This window comes from Panthera uncia, chromosome E1 (genome assembly GCF_023721935.1).
Source record: "Panthera uncia isolate 11264 chromosome E1, Puncia_PCG_1.0, whole genome shotgun sequence".
Classification (NCBI taxonomy): Eukaryota; Metazoa; Chordata; class Mammalia; order Carnivora; family Felidae; genus Panthera; species Panthera uncia.
In genome coordinates, this window is record NC_064814.1 from 48,918,407 (window position 1) to 48,925,828 (window position 7,422).

The following is a 7,422-nucleotide window of genomic DNA, read 5'->3' on the forward strand; positions in this document are numbered from 1 at the left end:
GATAGTTGGGATGGATCGTTCTCTAATCCCTGTAAATCTCCAATCCTTTCTCATTTTCTTCGCCTAAGCATGGGATCAATGTCAAAACGGTGTCCTTTCCCACCTTCCAGTGTGATGACTGCTCTTGAGCCCCTCCTAGCAGAAATTCTGGAGCTGCCTTTATTCCTCCAGGCACCAGTCAGGTGATAATAGCTGTCATTATTTCTTAAGTACTTATTATGTGCTCCCAACGTACCAAGTGCTTTATAATCACAATCTCACTTCATCCTTTACTTTCTCCCCCGCAAAAGACCCTGTAAGATGCCTAATATCATTACCCCCAATTTACAGATGATGACCTTGAGACTCAGAGTAACTTACCCAGGGAGCACAGGCTAGTAAGGATTTCAATCACTGTCAGTCTGACTCCAAAGCTATTTGTTTATATCACTTGCTGTTCTCTTTTCCTCCACCTCCAGCTAATACCCATTTAGCCAATGTTCCAGCATGGGGTGTCTATTTATTGGGCAAATAAGAGGTGATGAGTAATATCTAGCAGTACAGATGCCTTCTGAATCATCACCCATTAAAGTGTTTATACGCTTAGGGAAGCTTTAAGAGTACTATCATTTAATCTGTAAGAATTTGATGATCCACGTGTGAATAAAGGTAGGATAAAATGAGAATATAAAAATAAGCAAGGGTATTCCACTCACCTGAATACCCAGTTGTGGCAAACGGATATTCTGCATTGCATTTCTAAGTTACTTTGTTACAGCCACTTTAATTTACATGTAAAACAAAATACATTTTCACCAGCAGGAATTCTGTTAATTACATTCCTAATTTTCAGGGACTCCTCACGGTCTTTTTAAACGAGTTGTATCAGTTACAACAAACCAGTGAGGTAAAATCAGCAAGGTAATTATCACAAAGCCAGTGAATAAAATTAATCTCCTATGACTAACAGTTTAAAAATTTAATGAAGAATTCTACAACAGGGGCGCCTGGGTGGTTCAGTTGGTTAAGCATCCCACTTTTTATCTCAGCTCAGGTCATGATCACATGGTTTGTGAGGTCAAGCCCTGAGTCAGGCTCTGTGCTGACAACACATAGGCTGCTGGGGATTCTGTGTCTCCCTCGCTCTCTGCTCCTCCTCCTCCTCCTCCTCCCGCTCTCTCTCAAAATAAATAAAGACTTTTTTAAAAAAGAATTCTAGGGGCGCCTGGGTGGCTCAGTCGGTTGGGCGTCCGACTTCGGCTCAGGTCATGATCTCGCGGTCCGTGAGTTCGAGCCCCGCGTCGGGCTCTGTGCTGACAGCTCAGAGCCTGGAGCCTGTTTCAGATTCTGTGTCTCCCTCTCTCTCTGACCCTCCCCCGTTCATGCTCTGTCTCTCTCTGTCTCAAAAATAAATAAACGTTAAAAAAAAAATTAAAAAAAAAAAAGAATTCTACAACAGGCACTCAACAAATGTAGTTGTCTATATCAAACATTCATAACCTCAAGGACATTATTCAAATAAATCTTTTGATACCTAAGAGAAAGGAAGCTCCCTGTACCTTATTAGTAAGCAGATAAAAGCAACTCAGATTCATGACAAGACTCAGAATAGGTATAGACGTAACTTAAAATTCTTATCAACCGAGAAAGGCTAATTCTTAAACCAGTGTTTTACATTCTCAAAAGCCTTTGTATCCGCAGCTTTGTAAAATTTATCTCCCCCCCCCCCAAAAAAAATGTGTGGTCTCTGAGTTTTAGTCAAAGCTAACTCAAAAGCAGTTGGGGCTTAACATAATTTATTTCTTCTATAGTCTCTAATCATGCCAGATAAATGGGAGTTTAAGGCACATTTTTCCCATCAAAGGATCCCAAAACAAGTAGGAGATATGAGAATAATCTCTTAAAAATGCCTAACAGGGGCGCCTGGGTGGCTTGGTCGGTTAAGCGTCCGACTTCGGCTCAGGTCATGATCTCACCGTCCGTGAGTTCGAGCCCCGCGTCAGGCTCTGTGCTGACAGCTCAGAGCCTGGAGCCTGTTTCCGATTCTGTGTCTCCCTCTCTCTCTGCCCCTCCCCTGTTCATGCTCTGTCTCTCTCTGTCTCAAAAATAAATAAACGTTAAAAAAAAAAAATTTAAAAAAAATGCCTAACAGAGGAGGGCCTGGGTAGCTCAGTTGGTTAAGTGTCCGACTCTTGATTTTGGCTCAGGTCATGATCTCGGGGTCATGGGATTGAGCCCCACATCGGGCTCTGTGCTGATGGATCTGATGGATCCTGCTTGGGATTCTCTCTCTCTCTCTCTCTCTCTCTCTCTCTCTGCACCCCCCCCAACCCCCCGCTTTCAAAATTAAAAAATATGTATGTGCCTAACAGAGACTTCCACTCCTGTGTGAACCAGAGTAAAGCCATCTTGGACAAATCCACCTTGATGGGTGCTCTATGATCAGAAGCCTTCTTGAGCACAGCACTTCACCCTACATTCTTTCTTTTTGTCTAACCACACCCTAATGTACACCCCTGGGACATAACATCCTTGATCTTCTCTGAAAGTAAGACTATGACACGGAGTGGGGCGCCTGGGTGTCTAAGTCGGTTAAGCATCCAACTTCGGCTCAAGTCATGATCTTGCCATCTGTGAGTTCAAGCCCTGCGTCCAGCGCTGTGCTGACAGCTTGGAGCCTGGAGCCTGCTTCAGATCTGTCTCTCTCTCTCTCTCTCTCTGCCCCTCCCCTTCTCACGCTCTCTCTGTCTCTCTAAAATAAATAAATGTTTTTTAAAAATAAAAAAAAAAGACTATAATACGGAGCTATTCTCTAGCTACTAGCATGTACTTCCCAGCCTCTAGAGCTAGAAAAGCAGGTCTTACTGGCACTGGGGTTGTGGAAACCCACTGGGCTTATGGCCTCCCAGGACACACTTCTGTCTGTAAGTCCCCTTAATAAATCATTTCTTATCAAGATGGACTTGTCAGCCTTTTCCTTCAGTCTTATGGCTCCTTTGGCCGTTCGGAGATACTTCCGGATATACCTCCCTTTCATGGAACAACTTCTAGTAACAGTGCAGCAGGTCACATGGACTAGCCACCTGCTGAGGAAAGCAGAAAAAAAGGGAAACTGAACCCCAAAACTACAAGACACTGAAGCAAGAAGAGGGTAATGAAGAATTAGCAGATGGAGAGAGAAGAAAAGAAAAACAAAATCGAGTGAATTAAGTCCCGCCTTTGTGGCCTTTTCTCTGGGAGCTTTCCTGTTCAGGGAAAAGAGACTGAGAAGCTAGCTGAAGAGTGCTTTTGAAAATGTCACAGACTAGAGGAAAAAAGTTGGAGCCCAAAGCCTGCTCTGGGTCAGGATTCTGAAAAAGCTACACCAGTGGGGCGTCTGGGTGGCTCAGTCGGTTAAGTATCCGACTTTGGCTCAGGTCACAATCTCACGATTTGTGAGATCGAGGCCCACGTCGGGCTCTGTGCTGACAGCTCGGAGCCCCAAGCCCGCTTCAGATTCTGTGTCACCAGGAACAAGAACCAAGGGAAATAATGAGCAATAGAAATAGTGATATGGGAGTTCCAGATACTGGAATTATTGGTCATAGATTTTAACATAATTATGCTTACTATGATTGAGGATATAAAAAAGAAAATTGGAAATTTGGGCCGAAAACTAGATATTATAAAAACTGACGCTTATATACACAAAAAAGAAGCAACTGGAAATTCTAGAACTGAAAAACAAAATACCTGAAACGAAGAACTAACTAGATGGATCTGTAAGCGGAGTTACAATAGAGAGAATTTATAAAATGGAAGACAGATCAGAAGAAACTATCCAGAATGAGGCACAGAGTGAAGGTAAGAGACCTAGAGAAGAATACAGTGAGAAGTTTTACCATTTGCTTGATCAAAGTCCCAAATGGAGAAAAGAGAGAGAATGTAGCAGAGGAAATATTTGAAAAATTAGTGGCTGACAATTTTCCGAAAGTGATGACAGAAACCAACCTACCAATTCAAGGATCACTGTGAACGCCAAATAAAAGGAAATTCACACCTAGGTTGTTAATCACGAAACCTCAGGAAATGAAAAACAAAGACAAATTATTAAAAAATAGCTAGGGGTTGGGAAAACAGATTACCTTCAAAGGAGTGACATTTAGGGATTAGCCGATTTTTTCAATAGCTACAGTGGAAGCCAGAAGACTATGGAATTAAACTCTTCAATGTGCTGGAAAAGGTAACTAGCAACCTGGAATCTTATACCCATCAAAGATGACACAAAATAAGGCATTTTCAGGTGAAAACAGGAAAACAAATGTCACCACAAGACCTGAATTTACCAAAGGATTTACGAAAAGTGATTTCAGATGCAAAGTGTGAGATATGAGACATAAAGAACAAAGAAAGTGGTAAATATGTGGACAAATATAAACATTTAATGATAATGTGAAAATAACCAACTGTGAAGTCAAGGGGCACAGTCTACACAAGATCACTCTCAGTTGCAAGTTTGGGGTCCCCAAGACCACTCTTAGTTTCACTAACTTGCTAGAAGGACTGGCAAAATTCATTGATAGCTGTTATACTCAACGGCTGTAGTTTATTACTGCTGGAATATATAGATTAGAGTCAGCCAAGGGAAGGAATATAGACGGCAGAATCCAGGCAAGTACAAAACACAGAGCTTCCAGTTGTCCTCTCCCCATGGAGTCATTACTTTCCTGCCATTTATATATACAATATTGATGGATTAGTGCCAACCGGGGAAGCTTACCCAAGGTCAGTGTCCAGAGTCTCTATTGGGACTCTATTACACAAGCATGGCTAGCTGCCTTTGCAGCTGATCTCAGTCTCCAGCCCCTCGAGCGGTCACACTGATAACCACGTGACCCAAAGGCCCCACCCCAAATCACCTTGTTACAATATGGCTGGCCCAAGTCATAACAAAACACTTCTATCAGGCATGACATTCCAACAGCCCGGAGATGACAGCCTAGTAGCCAAGAGCCAAGGTGAGGCCTCTCTTTGGGTAAGTTAAATGATTTTCTACACAAACATCTAACAGATTTAAAATTTTCACCGATGTGGCTGGCCCAGGAATCTTTGTAGGGCTTATGTCCCACCTTTTGGCATGTGTATGTCTTACAGGGCGTCTAGAATACCTGCCGTTTCTTGTTCACTGGGTCTAGTTAGCATGATGTCATCAATACAGTGTCCCAGTGTGATATTCTGCAGAATGTCTTGACAATGAAGAATTCTTTAGACCTGCACTGTCCGATATGGTAGCCCCTAGCTACATGCAGCTATTCTGCTCTTGAAATGTAGCTAATTAACATGTGCTATGACCATAAAATGCACAGATTTAGAAAATCTGGTATGAAAAAACAATGTAAAATATCTTATTAATATTCTTGTGTTGATTACATATTTATTTAATTTTTTTGAGAGATAGAGAGCGAGCATGCAAGCCGGGGAGAAGGGCTGAGGGAGAGAAAGAGAGAATCCCAGGCAAGCTCCAAGCTCAGTATGGAGCCTGACAAGGTTGATTCCACAACCTTGGGATCATGACCTGAGTCAAAATCAAGAGTTGGATGCTCAACCTACTGAGCCACCCAGATGCCGCTATATTGACTATATATTACATTGATTACATCATCAATATTTTTGATGATCTATTTTTTTTAATGTTTATTTATTTTGAGAGAGAGAGAGCAAGAGAGGGGGGAGAGAGAATACCAAGCAGGCTCCACACCATCAGTGCAGAGCCCGTCACGGGGCTCAAAATCATTAACTGTGAGATCATGACCTGAGTTAAAATCAAGAGTCAGACACTCAACTGACTGAGCCACCCAGGCGTCCCCATAATGATAATATTTTAGATATGTTGTGCTAAGTAAATACATATATTATTAATTTCATTTGTCGCTCTTTGACTTGTTTTCAGTGAGGTGACTAAAATTACATATGTGACTCATGTTATATCTCTCTTGAGCAGCACTGCTTAGACTATTTTGATACTGAGTGTGATGGTTAGTTTTATGGGTCAACTTGACTGGCCACGAGATGCCCAAAGCAAGCATTATTTCTGGGTGTGTCTGTGAGAGTGTTTCTGAATGAGATTAGTATTTGCGTTGGTAGACTCAGCAAAGTAGATTGCCTGCTCCAATGTGGGTGGGCATTACACGATTGCTGAGGGACTGAATAGAGCAAAAGGTGGGGGAAGGAGGAATTTAGCCCCTGTTTTCCTGCCTCACAGCTTGAGCTTGGACATCCCATCGCATGGTCTCCTGCTCTCAGACTGGGGTTTGCACTATCAGCCCTCCTGGTTCTCAGCCCCTTGGACTTGGACTAAATTATATCCTTGGCTTTCCTGGGTGTCCAGCTTGCAGATGGCAGATTGTGGAACTTCTCAACCTCCTAAATCACAGGTGCCAATCGTTTCTAAAAAATAAATCTCTTGGGGCACCTGGGTGGCTCAGTCGGTTAAGCGTCTGACTCTGGCTCAGGTCATGATCTCATGGTTTGTGGGTTCAAGCCCCACGTCGGGCTCCGTGCCGACAGCTCAGAGCCTGGAGCCTGCTTCGGATTCTGTGTCTCCCTCTCTCTCTGCCCCTCCCCTGCTCGCGCTCTGCCTCTCAAAAATACATAAACATATAAACATCATAAATAAATAAATCCCTGTCTTTCTCCGTTCTATTTTACTGGAGCACAGTGACCAGTGCACTGAGATCAGTAGAATGAACAAGGACAGGACAAGGCTGGATTTGTGCTATTCTCCAGCCCAGGTGAATGCAAATTGCTTTACAACCTCCTTCTTAATGGAATTTGAAGACAATGTATTTGCTCAATCAATAGCCACATCCTAATTGTCAGAGGCTGTGTGAGTCTGGAATGACAACTAACGTTAGGGCTACATCTTGGTTAAATTTACACTAGTCCATCACCATCCACTATGATCCATCCGGGTTTTGCAGGGCCATACGCCCATGAATGAGACGGAAAGTAGAATGGGAACCACAATCATTCTTTCATCTTTCTGGGAGGCTGTAATCTGTCATTCTACCCAGAATGCCACGTGGCTTGATTTATTGTCTTGGCCAGAGGTTAGGAATAGTTTCCAGGAGCTTCCAGTTGGCCTTTTTTTCTCCTTAAAAAAAAAAAAAAAAAAAAAAAAAATTTAATGACTCTAACTCAATAGGTCAGGGAGCCAATGTGAAGATTCTGCCAAATTCTAGGAAAATCTGTATTGATTATGCCTCAGAAATGACTAAAGGCCTATTTGGAGAAAGGATTGAGAGAATAGCTACTATATATATTTGTTGTGACATTTCAGGGTTTCTGAAGAAGATTTGGCCTCCTTTTTTTTTTTTAATTTTTAAAATGTTTTATTTATTCTTGAGAGAAAGAGAGACAGAGCATGAGTGAGGGAGGGGCACAGCGCGAGAGGGAGACCCAGAA